Source organism: Sus scrofa, chromosome 9 (assembly GCF_000003025.6).
Source record: "Sus scrofa isolate TJ Tabasco breed Duroc chromosome 9, Sscrofa11.1, whole genome shotgun sequence".
Lineage (NCBI taxonomy): Eukaryota > Metazoa > Chordata > Mammalia > Artiodactyla > Suidae > Sus > Sus scrofa.
The window spans coordinates 120,728,182-120,753,086 of record NC_010451.4 but is presented as its reverse complement, the minus strand read 5'-3'; the positions used below and the strand labels follow the sequence as shown (position 1 = coordinate 120,753,086).

The window sequence follows — 24,905 nt, the reverse complement described above, 5'->3', positions numbered from 1 at the left end:
TTGGGAGGCTTCCTCGGTGGTTCAGGTTAGAAATTCTGACCCATACGTCCAACTGCCAGTTGGACATTTCCATCTGAATGGAAACATCTCGAATGCAACGGTCAAAGCCAAACTCCCCCCAGACCTAGCGTTCACTCTCTCTCTCTCTCTCCGTGTCTGGGACCACCAGAGACGAGAACCAGATGCATGGGATGCACCCTTGTCTCTACTCTCCAGACACCAAATCATCCCCAGTGCCCTGTCCTCCTCCTCACTCCTGCTGCTCCCTTGGTTCAAGGCTCTCTTTCTGATCTGCCACAACCGACTCTTCAGTGGACCTTCCTACCTCTACCCTCCATTCTCAGAACCATCCTTGATCCAGCTACCAGAGGAAATCACCCAAAACCCAAAGTCGATCATGCCCCACTTTGGATGTGTGATGGAAAGAACAGTTAAAACCAAATCATTGCCCGGTAGCATCCTTCTAAGGGGGAGTTGGGTGGCTCAGTTGCTATTAGTGGCCAAATCAATCTCTGTCCAGCTTCCTTCCCCTTGCAGGAAGGGGTTGGGGAGAATAGGTGAGAGCTGAATGTATGGCTCATCATTGGGGGCGGTGCAGAGAAAAGCTTGGTGGTCACTGATGACTCAGCTGTGAGAAAAGTAGGTGGAAGCTACAAGGTATGTCGTGTTAAGTTGGAAAGAGTAGTATAAAACGTTACCTTAAAAATAAATCTTTTTCTGTTCCCATTACCACCAGGGTGGCACTCTTGCCATCCCTCGTGCCTCATCCCCCTGCCACCCCAATACTCACAGGCACCCCAGCTCCTAGGTTGTGGTCTCTGATCACTAACAGAAATGAGGATTCTACGGAGAGCGGATTCTATGTATTGAGGCAGGAAAAAAATTAGAATAGATCTGGAACGTCTTGCTGTTACCAAAAGTCAAGAAATGCTTTCAAGAATGTCAAGGGCCGTGCTGCAAGGACAAAGGAGCCAGACCAAGGGGCTCCTGAGCCAAACTTTGACCATTTGGGCATTAATTCGAACAAGTCAAGCCAGAGAAAGAATGTGGGTTCAAGACAATTCTCAAAAGACTTTCAGGTATATAGAGCAAAAGCAAGGTGACTAGAAGAGCATACGTTCACTTGTCTTGAGTAAGTGGGGCATCTCATATAAACAGTCTTTTGTTTCTTCTATTAATTATATACCAAGGATAGATATTCACCAAGGAGAGATATGTTTTTGTTCCATCCATGATAGCAGGAAAGAATAAATTCAGGGAACTCTGAGTCAGCCACTTTGTTTAGGGAAAAGTAGGCACTGTCCCAGGACAGGACTTCTCAGTCCTGGGTTCACACAGGACAAGTGAATAAAGGTGGGTTCCCCTGTGTTCCCCGGGATCCTAAAGAGGAGCAGTAAATACAGATGAGGTGCCTCCTCCCTTAGGGGATGAAATTTTGAGATGGTCTCTGTAAATTATAACACAACACAGCCAGGAGAGGCCCATTTTTAATAATGCTAACAGATCAGGTCAATACATCATGATGACAGGACAACAGGTTAGGCCAACGCTGGCCAAGTCAGATGAGGATTCACATCATTTCAGGGGAAAATTCAATGCTGTAAAACCAAATGAACTTTTCAAAGGGTAAAAACTTAAAAGGTCTTATTGGAAAAACAAGAAAAATTATGAATAGAAGCTAGCCCTCCCCCCATTTGATGTCTTCTCCCAGGACTTTGCAACCCAGGCTCACATTCTGACCCAGAATTAATTGTTCAACTACCCAGATTTTGCAACTCTGGCACTCTGCAGTGGTGCTTTTTCTTTTTCTTTTGGTCTGCTAAGATTATTAAAATCCCTAGGAAGGTAAAAATAGTATTTGGTAAAAATCACTGAAATCCTAGGAAGGTGTCAAAACTGGCACCCCAGGAAGGTGTGGAATTCAGGATAAGAAACAAAATAAAATCCTACAATATTAGCACTTTTATAACTGGTTTTGATGTGAGGGTATTAAATAGCTTTGGAATCAGGATATTTTGCATATATTTTATACCTTGAGGTTTTGGAGGGATCTGCTGTATTAAATTTGTGAATTAAGCTAAGTGTTCAGAGGTGTTTCTGTAAGTATGCAATCCATGTTAAATGTTTGTGAAAATCCAATGTGCTAAATTCATGACATTTTTAAGAAAAGAATTTATTTGTAGATCAGTTTTGGGTTTGCAGCAAAATTGTGGGAAGTGAGAGAATTCCCATTTACGCCCTGTGCCCCAACCACACACAAGCCTCACACTATCAACATTCCCCCCGCCAGAGTGGTAGGTACGTGAACTACAATCTGTGAGCTTGCCCTGATGCAGCATCATCAGCCAAAGTCCCTCGTTCACATTAGGGTTCGCTCTGGATGGTGTGCGTTCCAGGGGTTTGGACAAATACATAATGACATGAACCCACCACTGTGGCATCCTACAGAGGACTTTCACTGCCCTTAGAAGCCTCTGTGCTCAGTCTATTCATCCTTCCGCACGACACCCCCCAGGCTCTGGCCACCACTGTTCCTTCCTCTGTCTCCATAGTTTTCTTTTCCAGATTTTCATACAGTTGGAATCATACAGCATGTAGACTTTATAATCTGGCTTTTTTTTTTCCACTTAGCAACATGCATTTAAGCTTCCTCCATGTCTTTCCATGGCTTGGTAGCTCTTTTTTTTTTTTTTTTTTCTTTTTTTCTTCTCTTCCCTTTTAGTTCTAAATGATATTCCATTTTCTGGCTGTATCAGTTTGTCCATTCACCTGCTGAAGGACTCCCTGGTTGCTCCCAAGTTTTGGTAATTATGAAAAAGCTGCTCTAGATATTTGTGTGCAGGTTTTTGTGTGGGCGAGTTTCAGCGCGTTTAGGTAAAGACCGTGGATGGCGACGGCTGGATCGGACGGTAAGACTATGTTTAGCTCTGTGAGAAATGTTGGCTGCACCATTTTTTTACATTCCCACTAACGATGAATGAGCGTTCCTGTTGCTCCACATCCTGCCAGCATCAGTGCTGTCCATGCTCTGGGTTTTGGTCCGTCCGACAGGTGTGTGGTGGTACATTGTTGTTTACAATGAATGTTTAATTTAGTAGCTACTAGCAATGTGTGCATATTTAAAAGAATGCTGATAAACTCTTCATAATTTTAAACTATAATTTCATAAGATTAGTGGACATTAAATGGGCATTAAACTAGATATAAATCATGGTCAACATTTCTCTCCATGCCCAGAAGTCCTTCGGACTGGAAATAGCCATTGGTGGCTTGGATTTGCACCAAGCAGTGAAGGCCTGGGCCAGGGGTGGGGAGAAAGGGCCAAATTGCTCTCTTTGATAGATAGGAGGGCTTGGAGGAAGGGGGGGGGGTCAAGGACAGAGGGAGTCGGTCAAGATTGGAGAGAGGGGGACAAAGAACTATGGCAGGAACCAAAGCCCAGCATGATGGAAATGGCTAAGGGAAAATTTAAGAATGGGCAGTTTAACATTTGATGTCATTAGCATCGTTGTGATGTGGGCCTTCTCCCCTCCACAGGGTGGCTACGCTGTGTGACGGAGCATTTTTTTGTGGATCTCCAGGAAAAGTGACTGAGCTTCACGCCTGTGTCCATGAGGCAGATAGAAGGAACAGCTATGGGCAAGGAGAGGTGAGGGAGACTGGGTTAATTAATGGGGCCCCTTCCCCAAGGCCTTTGTAGAGATTCTTTGGCAGGGAATGGGGGAGTGGGGACGGGGAGGGGGGGGTTACATCTGATGTGTGAAGCACCATTGCTGTTGGAGCTGGCCTTTGCAGTTTGCAAACTGACTGTTAAATCTCCAGGAATTTTTGTGAGTTGCGAGTCAAACTATTGGTAGATTGAAACCTGCCATGGAGGGAGGTATTTACACCACGGAAATTGGTACAGATATTACATGTCAGCAACTTGCCCAGTTCGGCCCACAGCTGCTTGTTGAACATTTACCCGGGAGGCCATTCCTGGTCTGGCTCCAGGCCTCTCTGCAGACTCCGCTCAGGGGACTTCCTGCTTTTCACAAACCAGAAACAGCCCCAGGGCTCAGAATGCCTGTCTCCTGGTCTTTGACAAATACTGTCCCTCTCCCCTGGCGCCTCTTCCTTTTTCAAGATGCAATGCCAATGTCACCTCCTGGGGAAAGACTCCACTCCCGGGCTGCTGCCAGTATACATGGGAACTTGAATCCATGAGCAAGAGGGGTCTCAACCCTGGGGGTCCTCCTGTCCCATTTCTCCCGAGATGGGCCTGTGGACTCACTTATTTTGCATCAGGGAGCCCGGCATGGGGCTGAGCCCTCTGACCTTTGGCCGAATGATCTCCCTGGGTAGCTTTAGTCTTTAAAGGCAGTCACAGTGGGACCAAGTAGGAGATGCTGTCTTTGAAATTAGAGGGGAAATTCTCCAGAGCTCCCTCGAGGAGGTGAGGTGAAGAGCCAGGCCTGCTGACGCTGCAGAGGGAAGGACAGAGAAGACGCCTCCTGAGTGCGAGGGCCTGGAGCTGCATGGCAGGAGCTCTGGCCCAGTCAGGGTGGGCGGAACCGATCTCGCAGCGTGAACTGGTCCCCAGGCCGCCGGGATGGCTCCCAGCTGTCAACACACCGGCCAGGCCTGGCTGCCTGCTGCCCGCGCCGCTGCTCCCAGCCAGGGCCACTTTCCGACCTTGCAGACTTGTCAGTAGGACTGGAAATGGTGACTTTAAATGAAAATTTAAACTGCGAGGAAATTGTTCGGGGCAGCAGGGAGAAGTGCTGCCCTGAGCGCTTTTACAGGGGGCTCCGGTCCCCAGAGAGGACCCTGTCTCAGGATGTTCACAACGCACTCCTGCCCCATATCCACCAATTCTTTTTGGGTGGGAGGGAGTGGTAGAAAATGAACCCAGAAGCAGGAAGATGCCAGCCAAGCTGGCCTGAGGAACCTGCCGGAAACGGGGACAGAGCAGGCCCCCTTGATGGTCCTACACCCCCTCTGGTTGGAGATGTAGGTCGCCAAGGACAGTGATGAGGGGGAAGGGCAGGCGGGAGGGCCAGGGGAGGCTGGCAGAGAATGTTCCCAAAGCGCTCTTACTCTCCAAGCAGTGGCCCATCCCAAGGGCTATTGACGTTCGAATCCCAAATTTCATTTAAAAATCCTTAATGATGATGATGATAAAATACACAAGCCAGTCTTCCTGGTGGTGGTAGGACGCTGTCCCCATGCGCAGCAGGAAATGGCTTCAGATGAAGTGGCAGGCTGGGAACCAAGACGGGTTAGCCACCCCTCACCCGGTTGGTGCCTGTCCCCACCCCGAGCTTTCCAGACGGGATGTGCCCTTGGCTGCCTTACCTCTCTGGTTTTAGATTTTCCTAATTGGCCGAGATTTCCTTTCCTGGAAAGCCAAGTGTCTGTTTTTCCTGCACCTCTGGTGCCCAAGCAAGCCTGCCATCCCGGGATCTCGGCTGCTTTCCCAGGAACCACTCCATGGTGGTTGAGTTGGTCGCTTGGCAGAAAGGCTTTTGCGCAAAGAACCCATCTCTGTGCCAGGTGTGCCTGCCAGGGGAGACCTGGGAACTGAAATTCCTTAGCGGGTTTGCTCTGAAGTTTGCATGCAATCGAAGGGCTTTACAGGATCAGGTCCAGCCCTGGTTATTCTTGTCACCTGGCCTGAGAAACTCAAGCGTTGTGTTTCCGTTTGTCTCCTTTCCTCCTTTGCTTATGACTGAAGGAGGTGCTAAAATAGGTCACAGTCTTGTCACCTCCACCGAAATGAGGATGGCATTGCCTTTATGATGTGTGGCTACCATGTCATCTGCAGTGCCTCTTGACACAGGGTTACAGCGCTGCTGGGTAGGTCCCGAGGGCCAGCTGTTGCGTTAAGCAATGCAGGCATCACCTCCCATAATCATCTCCACCATCTTAGGAGGAAGGGCAGTGCTGTTATTACCACCGATTTCCAGGTGAGCCAAGTATGGAGAAGGTCACGAAGCGGGTCGTATAGCTCACAAGTTGTAGAGCCAGGATTTGAACTCAAATCTTTCAGACTTGAGGGTGCAATAGTGCCTTCCAGTTCAGTCTGATTCGAAAGTGCAAGTCTTTGGACAATCGACCGACTTTGCAATATCAGGAAAATGCCATCCCTAGATTTCTATCTGTAGATGGTCAAAAGGGGAAACTGGGTGCAATGTTTACCAGCTACGGATAGACACTGAACTCCTTCCTTGTTTTCTCTCTACAACCTGGGGTCCCTGTCTCCACTTCCCTGGGAAGTGTTACGTTCTAGCATCTGACATCCATGTTACTGTAGGTGAAACAGTAAAATATCAGCAATGTCAGGTGATACAATTCGACAACAGACATTGCAGCTAGAAAAGCCTCCACTCTCTTTACTATTCCACCCACCCCATTCCCCAAACAATAATGTCTCACGTCCAAATTTTACTCTCACTTCAAAGTTCAGCTTAAATAACGCCACCTCCTCCAGAAGTCTTTGTTGAATTCCCACAGGGAAATCATCTTTCCTAAAGCACCTTGCTTGCATCTCTTGTCATCATTTTCCAGGTATTATGGTTATTTTTCTATATGTATAGATGCTTTTTTTTTTTTTCCTGGTGAGAAGCCAGGTCAAATTTATCCCTATCTGGGATCTGGGAGTTCCCATTGTGGCGCAGTGGTTAATGAATCCGACTAGGAACCATGCAGTTGCGGGTTCGATCCCTGGTCTTGATCAGTGGGTTAACGATCTGGTGTTGCTGTGAGTTGTGGTGTAAGTCGCAGACATGGCTTGGATCTCGTGTTGCTGTGGTTCTGGTGTAGACCGGAGGCTACAGCTCCGATTAGACTCCTAGCCTGGGAACTCCATATGCTGCGGGAGCGGCCCTAGAAAAGGTAAAAAGACAAAAAAAAAAAAAAAAATTATCCCTATCTGACTGGCTCTTGGCATAATTAGCTGGCACATCATAGGTGCCTGTTAAAAGTTGGTTGAGGAGTTCCCTGGTGGCCTAGCCAACTAAGGATCCAGCATTGTCACTGCTGTGGCACAGGTTCAGTCCCCAGCCTGGGAACTTCTGCATGCCCAGGGTATGGCCAAAAAGAAAACAAAAGTTTGTTGAGCTCAGCTATGTGACTTTCTGGTCCTTGTAGGGAGAGTGTCTATCCCAGGGCTCCATACTATAACTTGCAGAGGCATCTGAGGTGGGTGAAGAACTCCCTTCAGCATCCCCCAACCCTTACAACCTGCCCTCCATGCCCCCCACCCCCCGCATTCTCCTGGGAAGAAGATCTTGAAGATACCCCTCTGGCCCTGCTGCTAATTTAAAACCTCGGGAACTTCCCTGGGTATAATCGGAACTGGGTTCCCTGAACGCAGAGGGGAGGGAGAGACAGGAAAGCAGCAGATATTAAATTGGTAGCTGGCAGGTTTCATAAGCAAGGGACCTTACACATAAGCCTGTCCTGTCCTAGGCAGGTGCAAGATGAGCAGGTCTTGGTGCCCTCTCCCAGTCAGAATCTGAAAGGTTTATATAGAGGCTGTGACTGGGTACAAACACATACACCTTCCAGAGGGTCTACAGAGCAGCTTATGACTTCAAGGCTGGGTCCTTGGGCAGCTTCTAGTGGGGAGAGGCAAGCAGAACTCACCTTACGTGGGCCAGGAGGAGGGGAGGAGCCTTTGATGACCACGCCCTCCCAGTGACCTCCTCCAACACCTGCTTGAGTAGAGGGGGGCCCAGGATTGCCGTCTGGGTCAGAATGAACGCAAAGACCAGCTGAGGATGGCACCCAGGGGTGCCAGACCAAGTCCCTCCTCTTGTCTTTCTCCCACATCTGGCTGGATGGGCAGAGCCAGTAGCCACGGTTTCCGTCACGGTTTGTGCACAGTCTGGGGATGTGGTCTGTGGGCCAGGGAGTCAGGAGACAGGTGGCTCTGCTCTCCCTCCAGTGGTTACGTTCTGGAAAGGATCCCCTGGCAGCAGAGGCCTGGTTCAAGTGGAAGGGATCAGTGAGTTTGTACTCCCTTCAGAGGGGAAATCCGCACACACCAAATCTGCTTTGTCTCTGGAAGCTGTTGGCTGTGGAAGACAGGGACCCTTGAGTAGCTCATCCTCAACTCATCAGAGCTGCGGGTTCCACGTCAGATCTCCTGGTTTCCCCTCCCGCGCCTTCTGAAAGCGTGGCTGAAAAATGGAGGAGGCAGTGTTTTAAATGTCTCACCATCTCCATTTCTTTGTGGGGAGCCACCCAGGGCTGACTGGGGAGCCAGGCCAGTGCCACCGGTGGGGACATGAGGTGGCGAGGGACAAGAACACAGGCAGTCTGCCTCCTGGGCCTCCCACGTGCCAGCTGCATGGCTTTGAGCAGCAGGCTCTCCCCATTATCACGCATCCCACTTTCACTACCAGGAAAGGAGGAGGAATACACTCCTCCTCGCTCCCAAACTTGCCCAGAGGATAAATTAATATGTGGCAGGTGGAGGTGGTACTTTGAAGACGGTTTGGGGCACAGCTTCCAATCTCAAACACATACACGATGCTTTGAAAAAACATGGAGAGCTGGGCAAATGTAAGGGATCGATACTGTCCATTCATTCCTTACCTCATTCACTGAATGCCCAGGAAAGGTCAGGTGATGTGAACGGTGTTGGGGCACAAAGGTGACAGTTCCTTAGAAAATGCAAACAAACAAAAGAAACAAAAAAACCAAAAAAAAAAAAACAAAACAAAAAACAAAAAAGGAGTTCCCATCGTGCCGCAGTGGTTAATGAATCCGATTACGAACCATGAGGTTGCCGGTTCAATCCCTGGCCTTACTCAGTGGGTTAAGGATCTGATGTTGCTGTGAGCTGTGGTGTAGATTGCAGATGCAGCTTGGATCCCGTGTTGCTGTGGCTCTGGCATAGGTTGGCCGATTGGACCCCTAGCCTGGGAACCTCCATATGCCGAGGGAGCGGCCCTAGAAAATACAAACAAACGAACAAAAAACCCACAAATGTGACAGTTCCTAATCCTCAAGGAAGCCAGAGCAGTGTGGGAGACAGACAGATGGACAGACACACAAATAACCAACACTAGACAAAGACACAGGGATATAGGTGCTTGAAAGGGACTGGGTGTTGAGGAGCCAGTAAAGTGAAAACTCCTTGAAGAAGGAGGCTCAGCCGACTCTTGAGAGGCAGGAGTCTACCGGGGAAAATGGTTAGGGTGGGAGGGAAGAGCATTCCAAGCTGCGGCCAGCACAGCGAAGGCTCTGCACCAAGCGGATGTTTGGGGACCTTCAACTGTTGTACGTGGTGGAAGGGGAGGGGCAGGGTCAGGGGCTTATGAGACTGGGCAGGCTGGTGGGCATGATGAGCTGTGCACGGAGCCACTGTGTGCTCTGGAAATCAGAGGACGTCACTGAAGGTTCTGAGCTGGGGAGTGGCAGGAGGCGGTGAAGGGCGCTGCAGAGACGGGGCTGCTGTGTACCCTGCTGCCTGGAGGACCGAGCCCAGAGAGAGCCTGGGGAGGAGTCAGCTCCATCACCACGGAAGCAAGACAGGGAAAGGTCCTCCTGGAGGTAGCAGATGAAAGGGGCCTGTGTGGTCAGAAGCAGAGAGATTTAAGGAGCATTAAGGAAGCCAACGTAGAGACCTCGTAAGTAATTGGGCGAATGGAGCTCGGGGAGGGACGGGCTGGGATGACCATGGCACGAGGGTGGTGGTGAGGACCCCATGTGCTTTCCAAATCGTGGCCACACCCACAATATGTGGAAATTCCCGGGCCAGGGATCAAACCCCCACGGCAGCAGTGACCCAAGCCACTGAAGTGACAACATGGGATCCTTAACCTGCTGAGCCACCAGGAGCTTCCGAAATGAAAGCAGATGAAGAGTTCTGTTTTGAGTAACTTGAACTTTTTTCAAGTGGGAAATTGCTTTTCCCTCCTTTACCACAACCATTTGTTTCATTGCAAGTTGGTTTGTTGCAAAAAAAAAAAAAAAAAAAAAAAAAAAAAAAAAAAAAAATTTCAGGGCATAAGGAAAAATGCATACAATTTTCTCTCCATTCTGCTTATCAGAGATAGTCAATGAGCATATCACTGAATGTTCTTCCAAATCTTTTTCCTGTGATATATGATTTGTAAAGACAAATGTAGAATTGAATACTGTTTTAAAAACGTTTGATGCTCAGCTGCACCCCAGATCAATACAATCAGAATCACTGTGGATTGGGGACGGGCATCAGTGTTTTTTTTTTAAGGCTTCCTGATGAGTCTAACGTGCAGCTGATGTTGAGAATCTTTGAGACAGATGGTATGAGAGCAGTGTGCAGGCAGCCTCCTGTTGATTCCATGCCATTCCTGAAGGCTCCGGAAAGAACCCCAAATCTATGTAATAACAAGAGTCAGTGACTATAAGGCATTTTAGACTTTCACCTGATGCAATTAGACCAGGCTACGAGTGGAAGAACTGAGGAAAATCTGTATTTTGATTTTTTAAAATTGTATGTTTTTTAAATGGCTGCAAGAGTGGCATATGGAAGTTCTCAGGCCGGGGACTGAATCTGAGCCACGGCTGTGACCTATGCCGTGGCGGCGGCAACACTGGATCCTTTAACCCCTTGCGCTGGGCCAGGGATTAAACCTGCGTCCTGGCGCTGCAGAAATGCCACTGATCCCATTGAGCCACAGTGGGAACTCCAAGTCAGTATTTTTACAGCTTCTCATCAAACCCAATGGATGCTCTGCCCCGGTGGGGAGCATCTTCAGTGGTCACACAGACACATTAACACCTCAAGATGCCACCTCTGGAGCTGGTCAGTGGTCCTGAGCACCTCGTTAATTACGGAGCAAAGTTAACTTCAGGAACTAACAAGAGAAGGGATTCTAAACTCTTGGAACAGGCCTTCACCTTCTCAGAGAAAGAAAAGAAGGTGCAGAGAGGAGAGTGCCTCCGATTCACATTAGAGCTTGGAGTCCAAGAATTGTAAACATGGAGAGGCTGCCAAATCTCAGTCTAAATATATTCCAGTGATCTCATGTTTTCATATGCAGTGGAATAAAAAGAGGCATTTTTATTCATCTTGGATGACAGCATCTTGAGCTTTTATGGGAGCGTCCTACAGGAATTAGTTTAAGCAAGAGGGGCAGTCGGTATTTCAACCATTTAGAGTCACCGCAACAGACACATTAAAGCACAGTGAATGATAAGGCTCTGTCTTCATGCAACGTGGGCCCTCAAATGTCTTCCCACATATCAGCAGCAGACCCCCCCACCCCATGGGGGAAAGTCTCCAGTCAAAGATCCTCTGAGGAGAGCCAAGAGAGGCTTTGGAGGGAGCAGCACATATTTGGAGGTGATTTACATTTCGGTTTTGGCCCCTGCATCCGCACGGGCTTCATCTGTTGCTCGTTTTCTCTTTGGCCAGTGAGACCACATCCAATGTCCCACAGGACAAGGCTGGAAATTTTTCTGAAAGCCCTTTTAGGTGAAGCCTGAGGGCAGATGAAACCTCACTCCTTTTATGGCCACATCTCGCAGTGAGAAAGAGAGAGACTGTGTCTCTTCCCCTGAAGTCCATGGAGCCTATAGGTTCCTCAGCACCCACTGGACTGAACAGACTCGATCCTCAAACCAGGGCCCCTTCCAGGGACCCCTGGGGTGGCAGGACCCTCCAGCGCCCCCCTCAACCCCCACCCCCGCCCTGCCTTCACCTGCCCCTCCCCCTGGAGTCTTTGCCCCTGCCCCACTGGAGCATAAATCAAGCAGCAGGGTAGCTAGGAAATATGACGAATACCTTGGCTGGCTCCTGCTTGAAAAGCCAAGCGGGGAGGAGAGGGAATCTAAAGTAACCAGGCTTGGCTGCAAGCGGGGCCAGAATTTAGTGTTCCTGGAGCTGCCCCAGCTGCGTGGATGGGAGCTGCCAGGGGCATCTTCCCTGGCGACCGCCCCAGCGCTGTGCTTGGAGGACAGTGCTTGGGTGTCTGTCATCGAGGACATTATCCAGAAACTCTTGGGCACTTCTGAGCCCTCACTGTGAGCGTGGAGACAGGGGTCTTGGGGGAACTTTGCCTCAGCTGGAAGGGCGCTGGTGATGGCCCCAGGTTTGGACTAAGCCATTTGCCCCGGGAGCTCTCCCATCAGTGGTGTGTGTGATGCTCGTCCTGTGCACGTTGGGGGCTGGTGAGGCAAGAGAGCCCATCCAGCCCTTCTGAGGACACAGGTCAAGGGTGCCTCCAGCGCTCAGGACTGGGAGGCTGCTCAGGGCTGGAGTTGTTCATTTCCTGTTTCCTTGTGTCATTGGTTTAATTAGCTCCCCATGTCTCTCGTCCCTGCAGGTCATTTTCAGTGGGTTGGGACCTTGCTGGAGTGACCCTAGAAGAGCCCGTGGCTGCCCAGTAGGTAAAGCTGGGTGGTCCTAGGCTTCACCCTCCTGCCTTCTGTCTGCAGAGCTGTTCCCTTGCAGGCAGCTCCCGAGGGTACAAGCTCTTTGGTCAGGTGCCACGGAGTCACAGCTGCACATGACATGGTTCAGGCTTCAGGGAGCTTCAGTCCAGAGGTTGTTTTTGCTTTGTTTTGTTCTTGAAGAGATTATTCCACTGGCCACAGACAAGAGATTCGAGGCACTTGGACATAGGGGCAGGTCCCCAGTAACACTTCTGAGAAGAGCCCTGGCTGGATCTGGTCTCAGTTGTGACAGGCTCTGAGCACATGCGTATGAGGAGGGCTGCCTCCCTCAAACTGCTAATAACGTTAAAATATTTAATCTTCTCGCCAAAACTCAACACTGGAAAGTCTTTTTTTTTTTTTTCAGATCCTTTTCCCATACAGGTTATCATGGGATATTGAATAGCGTTCCCTGTGCTATATAGGATTTTGTTGTTGTTGTTGTTGTGCCCACGGCATGTGGAGGTTCCCAGGCCAGGGAACAAACCCACCCCCAGCTGTGACCTGAGCCACCACAGTGACAACGCCAGATCCTCAACCTGCTGCAAACACAAGAGAACTGCTCTACAGCATTTTTAATCGCAGTTTTCTCATTTGTTTTTTAAGGGAAGAGGCACTGTGAGCTCATTCCCTCGCAAGAGGATCGAACATTATCGCCAATGCTCTGCTCTGTTCCCCCAGAGTCCCTTCCCCTGACCGCAGTGTCAATCCGCTGAGCTGGCTGGTAGAGCCATTAGCTTTCCCCAGGGTGGGGGCGGATCATCAAGTTGAGCCTCCATCCAGGGGTTTCCTGTCACCAAAGTCGCACTAATGCAAATCCATTTTTCATTAGGAGAAAATAAGACTAATAAGTGACATCAATTGATAAATGTTCTTTGAGAGCAAGTTATTTCCACTTAAAGTGAAGCACATGACAGCTGGTGACTTTTAATGGAAAGTAAAATTTGCTGGGCTGAATTACTATCAAACCACTTGAGAATTTGTGTTTTTAATTTTCCTTTTTGGAGCAAGGCAGTGCTTTGGAGTCCAGAGGAGCAGATGAGGGATGGAAAGAAAGGTCTAGTGCTGTCTCCAAATGTGGCCTTAAAGGACCCTGCACTGCCCTCAGCAAAAGCATGGTCTAATGTCGAGGGACCTCAATTTCCTTTCCCTTTTAGCTGATGCTCATTTAAGAGGCTGGTTAGAAAACAAACCTCTCTGTGCTACCATTCATTTGGGCTCTGCACCCAAACCAGTTGTATGCATACTGACAACTTTCAACCATTTCTCCACTTGATAGAAAATACCTGGCAAAAAGAACCCAGTGGTGTTTTCTATGGATTGAATGTGTCCTCCCCAAACCCATATTTTGAAGCCCTAGCTACTAATATGACAGTAGCTGGAGGAGAAGTTTTTGGTAGATAATTAGATTAGGTGATGTGGATGGGGCTCCTGGGATGGAATTAGGGCCCTTTTAAGAAGAGGAAGAAATCAGAGCTCACCTCTTTCCACGTCTGAACACACAGCAAGCTGCCTGTCTGCAAGTCAGGAGGAGAGTTCTCCTAGGAACAGAATCTGCTGGTACCTTGATCTGGGACCTCTCAGCATCAAGAACTGTGAGAAGTAAATGACTGCTGTTTAAGCCAGCCAATGTATGGTACTTTGTTACAGTAGCACACAGATATTAGATATTCAAGTATGCCAATAGGCACTCTGTTACTATGAGCTCCAGGATGTCAGCTGTCCGTACACCTGAGCTACATCAGACATAAAAGAAGAACCATGTAGAGATTTCCTGTTGTGGCTCAGCAGGTTACAAACCCGACTAGGATCCATGAGGATGCAGGTTCGATCCCTGGCCTTGCTCAGTGGGTTAAAGATCTGCCATTGTCAACTCTACCTAAAAAAGACACATGCACCCGCATGTTCATTGCAGCACTATTCACAATAGCCAGGACATGGCAACAACCCAAATGTCCATCGACAGATGATTGGATTCGGAAGATGTGATATATATACACAATGGAATACTACTCAGCCATAAAAAAGAATGACATAATGCCATTTGCAGCAACATGGATGGAACTAGAGAATCTCATACTGAGTGAAATGAGCCAGAAAGACAAACACAAATACCATATGATATCACTTATAACTGGAAGCTAATATCCAGCACAAATGAACATCTCCTCAGAAAAGAAAATCATGGACTTGGAGAAGAGACTTTTGGCTGCTTGATGGGAGGGGGAGGGAGTGGGAGGGATCGGGAGCTTGGGCTTATCAGACACAACTTAGAATAGATTTACAAGGAGATCCTGCTGAATAGCATTGAGAACTTTGTCTAGACACTCATGTTGCAACAGAAGAAAGGGTGGGGGAAAAATGTAATTGTAATGTATACATGTAAGGATAACCTGACCCCCTTTCTGTACAGTGGGAAAATAAAAAAAAATTATTAAAAAAAAAAAAAAAAGATCTGCCATTGTCATGAGCGGTGGTGTAGGCTGCAGATGTGACTTGGATCCCATGTGGCTGTGGCTATGGCTGGCAGCTGCAGCCCCAATTCGACCCCTAGCCTGGAAACTTCCATATGCTGTGGGAAGTTTCCTTTTTGTCTAAAAAGACAAAAAACAAGACAAAACAAAAAAAGAAGAATCATGTGAGACCAGCCTCTGTGTAGTCATGTATGTTTCAAGACAATATAAATGTAGTTCCTCTTTCCCTCCAGAATCTTCTAGCACTTTAATTTTTTTTCTGTATACTAGAGCTCACTTTATTTACTTTTGTTTTATGATTTTTATTTTTTCCATTATAGATGATTTACAGTGTTCTGTCAAATTCTACTGTACAGTAAAGTGACCCCGTCTTTTTCTCACATTATCCTCTATCATGTTCCATTACAACTGACTGGATATTTTAGCACTTTTAGAATTGAAAACACATTAGTTGTCTGTGCGGGCAATATAGAGAGCACCTCCAGACATTGGGGACATGGTCAGACATTGTCTGACATTGAAGGAAGTTGCTAATAGGACACAATGTAATTGAGATTAACCATCTGCAGATGCAACCTGCCTTAGAGGAGATTTTGCAAATTTATTGCTGAGGATTTTGTGGTTTGCTACATTAAGATCAGATAAACAAAAACTTACTGGAAGCTTACATTACATAAAGTAATGACAAAGTAAATTGTAATAAGTTCACATTATTTGAAGAGAATCAAATGGTAGATACAAAAGATCCTGTACCCAGCCTAGAAGAAGAGGGCCGAATAGTAAGAATCACAGTAGTATTTACCCAGGGGTGTCAGGAGAATGGTAGAGAAGGCGTTCCAGAAGGCTCTTCCAGAATCTGAGCCACATACTCAACACTCTTTCCCTGATTCGTGCTTAACAAGCACTTTTCACATAGTCTGACATTCTGTTAGGTGCGTGTACATTAAGGATTTCTATGTCTTCTTGGAGTATTGACCCTTTGATCATTATATCACACCCTTGTTTATCCTTGATAAATTTCTTGCTTTGAAGTCTGCTCTGATTGAAATTAATATAGCCATTCCTTCTTTCGATTACTGTTAGCATGGTATATTTTTCTTCATCCATTTATTTATCTCTATGTGTCTTTATATATTTTTTAAATTTTTAAAAAATTTTCCCACTGTACAGCAAGGGGATCAAGTTGTCTTTATATTTAAAGTAGGTTTCTTGTAGACCACACGGTGTGTCCTTTTTATCTACTCTGATGATCCATCTCTCTCTCTTTCTCTCTTTTTTTTCTTTTAACAGCTGCACCCACAGCATATGGAAGTTCCCAGGCTTGGGGTTGAATTGGAGCTGCAGCTGCCAGCCTACGCCACAGCCACAGCAATGCAGGACCTGAGCTGTGTCGGTGACCTACACCACTGCTCACGGGCAATGCCGGATCCTTAACCCACTGAGTGAGGTCAGGGATCAAACCTGCATCCTCATGGACACCAGTCAGGTTCATTACTGCTGAGCCACAATGGGAACGCCCATGATGATCAGCCTCAAAGATATTATTGGTATCAGTAGCTACCTTATTTGCTACTGTTTTCTGTTTGTTGCCAGTGTTTTTTGGTGCTGTTTTTGTCTTCTGTGCTTATTCTGCCCTTTGCGATTTTAATTGAGAATTTTATATAATTCCATTTTCTACTTTTTAAAGGTATCAGTTATACTTCTTCTTCTTCTTTTTTTTAAGTGGTTCCCCTAAAGTTAGGATATACATTTATAACTAATGCAAGTTTACTTTCAAATAACACTATACCATTTCTCAGGTTGTGTGTGTACCTCATAATAACAAAATAATCCTAATTAAAAAAAAATCCTATTTACTCCATCCTGTCCCTTGTATCACTACTGGCATTCATTTCACTTATTATATCAGCATACACATGCTCATAAGTATATGTGTGTATATATACAGATAGATACATAAGATACATATGATACATAAGCATACATAATCTGTTAGTATTATTTTGAATAAACTTATGTTAGATCATCTAAGAATAAGAAAAATAAAAGTTTTCATTTTACCTTGACTTTTCCTTCTTTGATGCTCTTCCTTTCTTCATGCAGAGCTGAGTTTCCAACCCATGGTAATTTCCTTCTCTTTATGTAACTTCTTTTAGCTTTTCTTCCAAGGCAGTTCTGTTGGCAACAAATTTCCTCAATTTTTTTTTTTTTTTCTCTGAGAAAGTCTTTTTCTCTGTTACTTCTCAAGGATAATTTTGCAGAGTACAGACTTCTGGGTTGGTAGCTTTTTCTCTGAAAACTTGTAACATTCACTCCATTCTCTTCTTGCTTGCATGGTTTCTGTGTAGAAGTTGGATTAATTCTTATCTTTGATTCTCTATATAGCAGGTGTTTTTTTCCCTTTGGTTTCTTTCAGAAATTTTTTCCTTCTCTGATATCAACTGTACAACTCTTTTCTTAGGTCAGTCTCCCAAGGCAATAGAAATAAAAACAAAAATAAACAAATGGGACCTAATCAAACTTACAAGCTTTTGCACAGCAAAGGAAATAAACAAACAAAAAAATGACAACCTATGGCATGGGAGAAAATAGTTTCAAATGGTACAACTGACAAGGGCTTAATCTCTAAAACATACAAAAAACTTATACAACCCAATAGCAAAAAACAAACAAACAAACAAAACAAAACAAAAACAATTGAAAAATGGGCAGAAGACCCGAATAGACATTTCTCCAAAGCAGATATACAGATGGCCGACAGACATATGAGAAAATGCTCACCATCACTAATTATTAGAGAAATGCAAATCAAAACTACAGTGAAGTACAATGAGGTACCACTGGTCAGAATGGCCATCATTAACAATTCAACAAATAAACAAATGCTGGAGAAGGTGTGGAGAAAAGGGAACCCCCCCACACTGTTGGTGGGAATGTACATTGGTACAACTACTATGGAAAATAGTATGGAGGTAACTCAGAAAACTAAATACAGAACTATCATATGACCCATCAATCCTACTACTGGCTATATATCTGGACAAAACTTTCACTGAAAAAGATACATGCACCCCTGTGTTCATTGCAGCACTATTCACAATAGCCAAAACATGGAAACAACCTAAATGCCCATCAATAGATGAATGGATTAAGATGTGGTATATGTATACAATGGAATACTACTCAGCCATAAAAAAGAACAAAATAATGCAATTTGCAGCAATGTGGATGGAACTAGAGACTCTCATACTAAGTGAAATAAGTCAGAAAGACAAATGCCATATGATATCACTTATGTCTGGAATCTAATAAATGACACAAATGAATCTCTCTAGAGAAAAGAAACTCATGCACTTGGAGAACAGATTTGCGGTTGTCAAAGGGGATGGGGAGGGATTGGGATAGACTAGGAGTTTGGGGTTAGTAGATGCAAACCATTGCATTTGGAGTGGATAAGCAATGAGATCAGCTGTATGGCACAGGGAACTATATCACTTGTGATGGAACATAATGGAAGATTTTATATATATATGTGTATGTGTGTGTGACTAGGTCACTTTGCTGTACAGCAGAAATTGGCAGAACATTGTAAATCAACTATAGTAGAAAAAATAAAAATCTTACAAAGAATTTTTTTTCTTTACCTTTGGTTTTCTGAATTTGAAAATGCTCTGTATGTTTAGCTGTAGATTTTTTGAGGCGTTTATCCTCCTTGATGTTCTCTGAGTTTCCTGGATCTATAACTTGGTATCTGGCATTAATTTGGGGGTAATTCTCAGTCATTGCTGTTTCCTACGTTTCTTTGGTTCAATTTTCTCTGTTTTCTCCTTCTGTTTTCTGATTCCTCATAGTTTATACCTTTTGTAGTTGTCCCATAGACCTTGGGTTTTTGTTTTTGTTTTGATCTAGTTTTTGCTTTTCTTTTCCAGCTTTTATTCTCTTTGCTTTTCAGTTTTGGAGACTTCTATTGAAATAGCCTCAAGCACAGAGATTCTTTCCTCAGCTGTGTTCAGTCTACTAATAAGCCCATCAAAGGCATTCTTCATTTCCATTACAGTGTTTTTCATCTCTAGCATTTCTTTTTGGGTCTTTCTCAGGATTTCCATCTCTTTGCCTACATTGCCCATCTCTTCTTGCATGCTGTTTACTTTATCCCTTAAGGGCCTTCGCATATTAATCACAGATACATGACTATATGTTCTAAATTATACATACATGCATACAATGCATGGTTTAAATTCCTTAGTTTGACACTCAATAAACTGACTTTATAAGCAAAGATATTTGGAAAGTGGAGAAGTGAAAATACAATTTATCTTCTTCGGAATCCAACCGTAAAAACATAATTAAAACAAGCTAAAGTGTTCTGTTGTTTGATCTTTAGTTTCTGTCTGAATCGACTCTCCACGTCATCCTACTTTCTTTTTTTTTTTTTTTTTTAAGGCAGTACTTGCAGCATATGGAGTTCCCAGACTGGGGGTCAAATTGGAGCTGCAGCTGCTGGCCTACACCACAGTCATGGCAACACGAGATCTAAGCTGCATCTTTGACCTATGCCGCAACTTGTGGCAACACCATATCCTTAACCCACTGAGTGAGGCCAGGGACTGAACCTGCATCCTCAGAGACAACGTTGGGTCTTTAACCCATTTTAATTCTGCTATCCTACTTTCTTCAGTGGTGAGCAAGAAATTCCATTTACTATTTACCCCGTCCTCCAGCTTTTGTTTTCATTCAACATGTCGTTTACTTGTCATGAAATAAGATACTATTTGGGGCTGATATGAGCTTGCAGTATTTACATTTATTCCCAAGTACACAGATTATAGGTAATGATTAGAGCAAATCACCATTATGAAACAGACTTCTCAAGCATCCTGTAGCAGCAACAAAAAATGCTAAACCTGAAAATCATAGTAGCAGCTGTACCAGGCTTACTGTGAGGCTTAGAGCGACAGCCTGGGAAAGAAGCATGTGCAAGAAAGCCAGGGCCTCAGGGACATATATAAGAGGTAGATTTCTGGTTGCAGGGCTGGGCAGAAGCATAAGTGTGGGCAAGATCCTTCCACCAAGATTCTATTTCTTCACATATAACAATGTATTTAACACTTCCTACCTCATGGGGCTGACATGAGGATTGCATAACATGACATAATAGCATGGCCTGTCAAGGGAGGATGGACTGAATGGAGTCCAGTGTGAAGGGCCCTTCCAGGATGCTCAGGCCCTTCCAGGAGGAGGTCCAAAGCATCTCAGATTCCCATCCAGGAGCTCACTGACAGCTTGGCTCTAGGACATCAGAGCATAAACACAGAGGGACAAGAAAAGGCTGAATGCAGAGCAATAGTATATATAAGGAACTATGACATCACACGTCACGGTCAGAATGCAACTACTTCTGACCCTCTTGTTTAAAAGCTGCCTGGGTCCAATTCACTTATGGGCGACACTCAAGAGGGCTCACACTTTAAATGCACTTGATTGCTGGTTTGCTAGTGCTTAATGTTTCCCAGAGAAAGTGAAAAAGAGCCACTTTCCACAGTGGCGAGTCCTCAGAGAGCACGCTCAGGGCTTGGGAGGCGCTGGTTCCAACTGATCAAGGGAGCAGATTGTCACACAGGTGGCTCATATGTGGTGGATGTTTCCTGGTGCCCAGCCCGGTCCTTTGCATTTTCTGTGCGTTATCTCATTCAACCCCCCAATAACTCTAGGCAGGCGAATCATTTTATGCTGATTTTATAGATAAGTGAACAGGCTGAGGGAGTTAAGTACGGTTGACAGGAGGAATTGAGTGAAGTAGGCAGCTGATCATCCAAGAGGCTGGGAGTGGACACTGGCAACTTTGTAACACTTTTTTTTCTAGAAAAGGTATTGTAGAGCCAGCAAGAGCCAACGTGGCCTGCCCCTTAGCAGTTAATCATCATTCCCAGTTAGTTATACTGTTCACCAGAGAGCAGGGATTCGGGGTGCCTGGGACAGGGGCCCACGCTTCCTTCAGCATGCTTCTGGCTTTTCTCCCCTGCCCTCCCACTCTAGGACAGGTTTTCATGCTCTCTCTTGGGGCATCACTTCCAGCCTCTTCTCCCAGCTTCCACCCTCGGCTCCTCATCCTGGTAGTGAAATTTCTGACCAGTTTGGCTCCAACGTGCTTTTCCAACTTTTCATCCTGCCTCTTGTCAATGTCCTCTCCCGTCCCAGCCTCAATTGTATGCTTCCATTTCTCGCTTTCAATTCCCCTCCGGCCCTAAATCCTGTCCAACATCAATCTGGTCGCCTCCTTTCAGCCTCCCCAACCTCTTTAGGCCACAACAGGGCACTTCTCCTTCTGATCACACAGAACTTTTCTGGTCTAGCATGGACATGGGACATTTAAGCAACTTGGGATGGTCTGTGCTAGCTCTTCTGTGTTTTGTGTTTGCAGTGAGGTTGCAGAACTCCAGGGATCAGACTCAGCACAGTCCATGTGAGGCCCATAGGGAGGCTCTGGCCTGGCACAGATGTTGAAACAAACAAAAGGATGACATTTACATGTTGACAGCACATGAATTTCTTCAGTTAGAAACTGTCCTAAGCAAGAACAGCTAAAACAGGAAGCTGCTGGTTGTTCTTTGAGGCACATAATAAATCACAATATAATTTGCTGAGCTTTTGTGCTATTAGCCCTGGGCGCCAAATTGCAATTACAGCTCTGAAAGGCCCATGGGTCCCATCCTCCACCTGGCTTCACCCCTTGCTGGGTGACTTAGGCAAATTCCTTAACCTGACTTCTCCTGTTGTTACTTGGGAAGAAGTATTCCTTCCTCCCAGGGTTATTATTATAAGGAGTATTGAGATTCTGTGTAGAAAAGGAATTAAGAGTATAACCAAGGCATCGAACTGCTAAGTTGTGAAATACACTGGGAATTGACAGCAGTGTCTGAAGGAAAACGCAGGGGGCTGGACAGGAGACCAGCTGCTTAGCCACCTTTGCCTAGAGTGGGTTTGGGCTCCATGTGCAAGGACTGGGTGACAGGGAGGTAGTCGCCCTCAGACAGGGAAGTATGTCCCTTCCTCCCAGGGACCCTGCCTGACCTCAACTGCTGGGTGACATGCTCTGCTGGTCTCAGGCAGCCGATCGCTCACCAGGCCTCTTGGTTGGTTCTCCTCGGCCCCCATGTTCCCAGCCTGACTGTGCGATGCTGTCCCATCCCTCGGAATCTGGCAGGGAGCAGGCGTTCAGCACATACTGGTTTTTACTGGGCATTTCCAAGTGCATACTTTCCAAGAGTAAAAGAAGACTTCTTCCTAGACCAACTTGCTAACTAGCAAATGGATAATGAAGCTGTTGCAAGGAAGTTGTTGGAAAAAGTCCAAACGGCTGCTTTTCTTAAACTCCTCATAGAGGTGCAGTGGATTTCATTTTTTTGACAGCAACTGCCTAGCTCAGGACAGATGTAAGAGCAAGTACAAAAGGGAATTTGATCTGAGCAGGCCTTTTGGCTTTGTTTAGCGACTGTTTACTGGATACCATAGTAGCACGCCCTGCCCTGGTGTGGTGAGTTAGATGCCTCATTAGCCGGGAGGGGTGAATGGAAATAATGTGAGAATAAAAGCCTAATTATTTTAAGACACATCAAAACAAAAGCAATGAGGCAAACAAAAGCAACAAAAGCAACGAGGCTCTAACATTTCATGAGAATTCAGCATCGCTGAAGAAGCTGGTGCTTTCAGCAAAGGACGACAGGGCCCAGAGAGAGCCCAGACACTGAACTGACCTGGCCAGGAGGCGGCTGCTGGGTCAGCCTCCCCGCTGACTCAAGAACCAGCAGGGGCCTGAGTCTGGTTCACCCAAGGAAAGGAACAGAGTGTTCCCTTTGGAGAAGAGCTGCAGGGGTGGAAGGGGCTTCGGACTCTCCGGCCAGGGATCCATCCCTGCCAGCGTGCCCCATCTTTACACCTTTATGACCTGTAGAAGCTGCATTTCCTATTAAAAAAAAAAAAAAAAGGTTTCTCTCACTTATTTTGAGACTGTTAATACCACTTGGCTGTACGTTTAAGAATTAATAAATCAATCTTGCAAGAGATTTCTCTATCAGTTTTTGCAGCTCTGTCATTCCTTACCAGCACACCTATGTCTGTCTTTTCCCCTTTTACTTTTTTTTTTTTTTCTTTGTCTTTTTGTCATTTCTAGGGCCACTTCTGCGCGGGGGATTTTTTCTTTTTTCTATCCCACCTCTTTTTTCTCTCTTCCCTCCCTTTTCTTTCTGTTTCCTTTTTATCTTCCCTTTCCTTCTGCCCTCTTTTCTTAACAAACAAACAAACAAACAAACAAACAAAAAAAAAGGGATTATTACATGGAAGACGTCCAGAAGCTGGACTCTCCCAGAGTTGGTTTGTTTCAGCAGCACGAGACAATCATTGAAGTCCTAGGTTCTTTCCATCTTTCCCTCTGCTGTTTGAGACCGTTTTGCTTCCGGGACAGCTTCCGTCTTGGGTCATAAAATGGGACCCTTGGTTCTAGGTGTCACATCAGGACACCTAAGCTGGTAAAGAAAGGAGTGGAGAAAAATCGGTGACAAGATTACAGGGAGTGGTGAAGGCTATGCCTTGGAGCACATGACCCTGCTGAAGGCTCTCAAATCCGGAATGATTTTCTTCCTGCCGCTTCAAAATATTTTGTTGTTGTTAGAGGGATGAAAAGGGGATCACGGATGTTCTGAAAGGACTGCTTTTTGAACAAATACAAGCAGTCCAAACACTGCTATTGCTCCAGTCTTGCAGAGGTCAGCACTGAGCTGCAGGGGGCGATGGGAGCTGGGCCAGAGATCAAATAAGGGTGAAGGCTCCCCAGCCCCCGCCTCTCCGCCACTCCACAGCTGCTGGCAACCTTGCCGCTGCCTAGCCCCAGGCCCTGCCTCCTTCCATCCCGAGGCTTCCTCGGGGTTCTGGGGTGCTGTCTTCTCCTTTTGTGCCCTCCTACCAGCCAGCACATAGGCTCGTGCTCCCCATCCATCACCTGCACTGGGATGAAGCTGCACACACACAGCTTGGCGGGCACTGAGGATGGGCCCTCCAGTCTTTCTTTTCTAACGCAGTTTCTATTTCCCATGGTTCTCAAAGTGCGGCCCGAAAACCAGCACCATCAGCATCACCTGGACCTCGTTAAAAACGGAACATTTTTAGGGCCCACCCCCGACCTGCTTAATCAGGAACTCTGGCGGGGAGGTGGGACCAGCAATCTAAATCTTAACAAGCCCTCCTGGGGATTCTGATATGCTCTGGTGTTTGAAAGCAAATGTCCTAAAGCGCTTGGAATGTTTGGAAAACAACCATCTAAAAACTGGTTTTTGGAGTTCCCGTTGTGACTCAGCTTAAGAACCTGACTAGTTTCCTTGAGGATGCGGGTCTGACCCCCGGCCTTGCTCAGTGGGTTAAGGATCTAGCACGGCTGCAAGCTGCGGTGTTGCTGTGGCTGTGGGATAGGCCTGCAGCTGCAGCTCCCATTTGATCTCTAGCCCAGAAACTTCCATATGCTGTAGATGGAGCCCTAAAAGAAAAAAAAAAAAGAAAAAAAAAAGGAAAAAAGAGAAAAAATAATAATGTTTTTTAACCCTGGCTACACATTCATGTCATCTGAGGGACTCTGGAGAAATTACTAATGCCTGGATCCTACTGTTTCCCCCCCCCATCCCCCCCAGTGCTTATGTAACGGGTCTGGTGTGCGGCCCAGGCTTTCCAATTTTTAAAAGTTCCCTGGATGATTCTGAATGGCAGCCAAGGTTGAGAACCACTGATCTAAATAAATATGGAGACAATTCCATTGTGAACGATTAAGTAGATAGCCCAAAGAGAGATACACAAACAAACTAGAAGTATAAAGAAGAAAGACGATTTGGGATAGACATTATTGGAGAGGTCTCACTCCTACAAGTTAAATTAGGCTGATACGCTCATTAGCTCCACTGGAAACAAGTATTTATGGATGGTTTCTAAACTGCTGTGGGTGTTACATAAGAAGTCCTCACTGCTTCAAAATACACC

General features: G+C 46.1%; 2 long non-coding RNA genes across 2 annotated transcripts; both read right to left on the bottom strand.

Moving 5' to 3' along the window:
* On the bottom strand, positions 2,660–8,776 carry LOC110255519. The gene is made up of 2 exons (XR_002335950.1): positions 8,584–8,776; positions 2,660–8,165 (listed from the first exon to the last, which is right to left on the bottom strand). It is a non-coding gene; the product is annotated as an uncharacterized LOC110255519 (long non-coding RNA).
* On the bottom strand, positions 11,668–24,324 carry LOC110255518. The gene is made up of 4 exons (XR_002335949.1): positions 23,219–24,324; positions 22,640–22,848; positions 16,947–17,225; positions 11,668–14,004 (listed from the first exon to the last, which is right to left on the bottom strand). It is a non-coding gene; the product is annotated as an uncharacterized LOC110255518 (long non-coding RNA).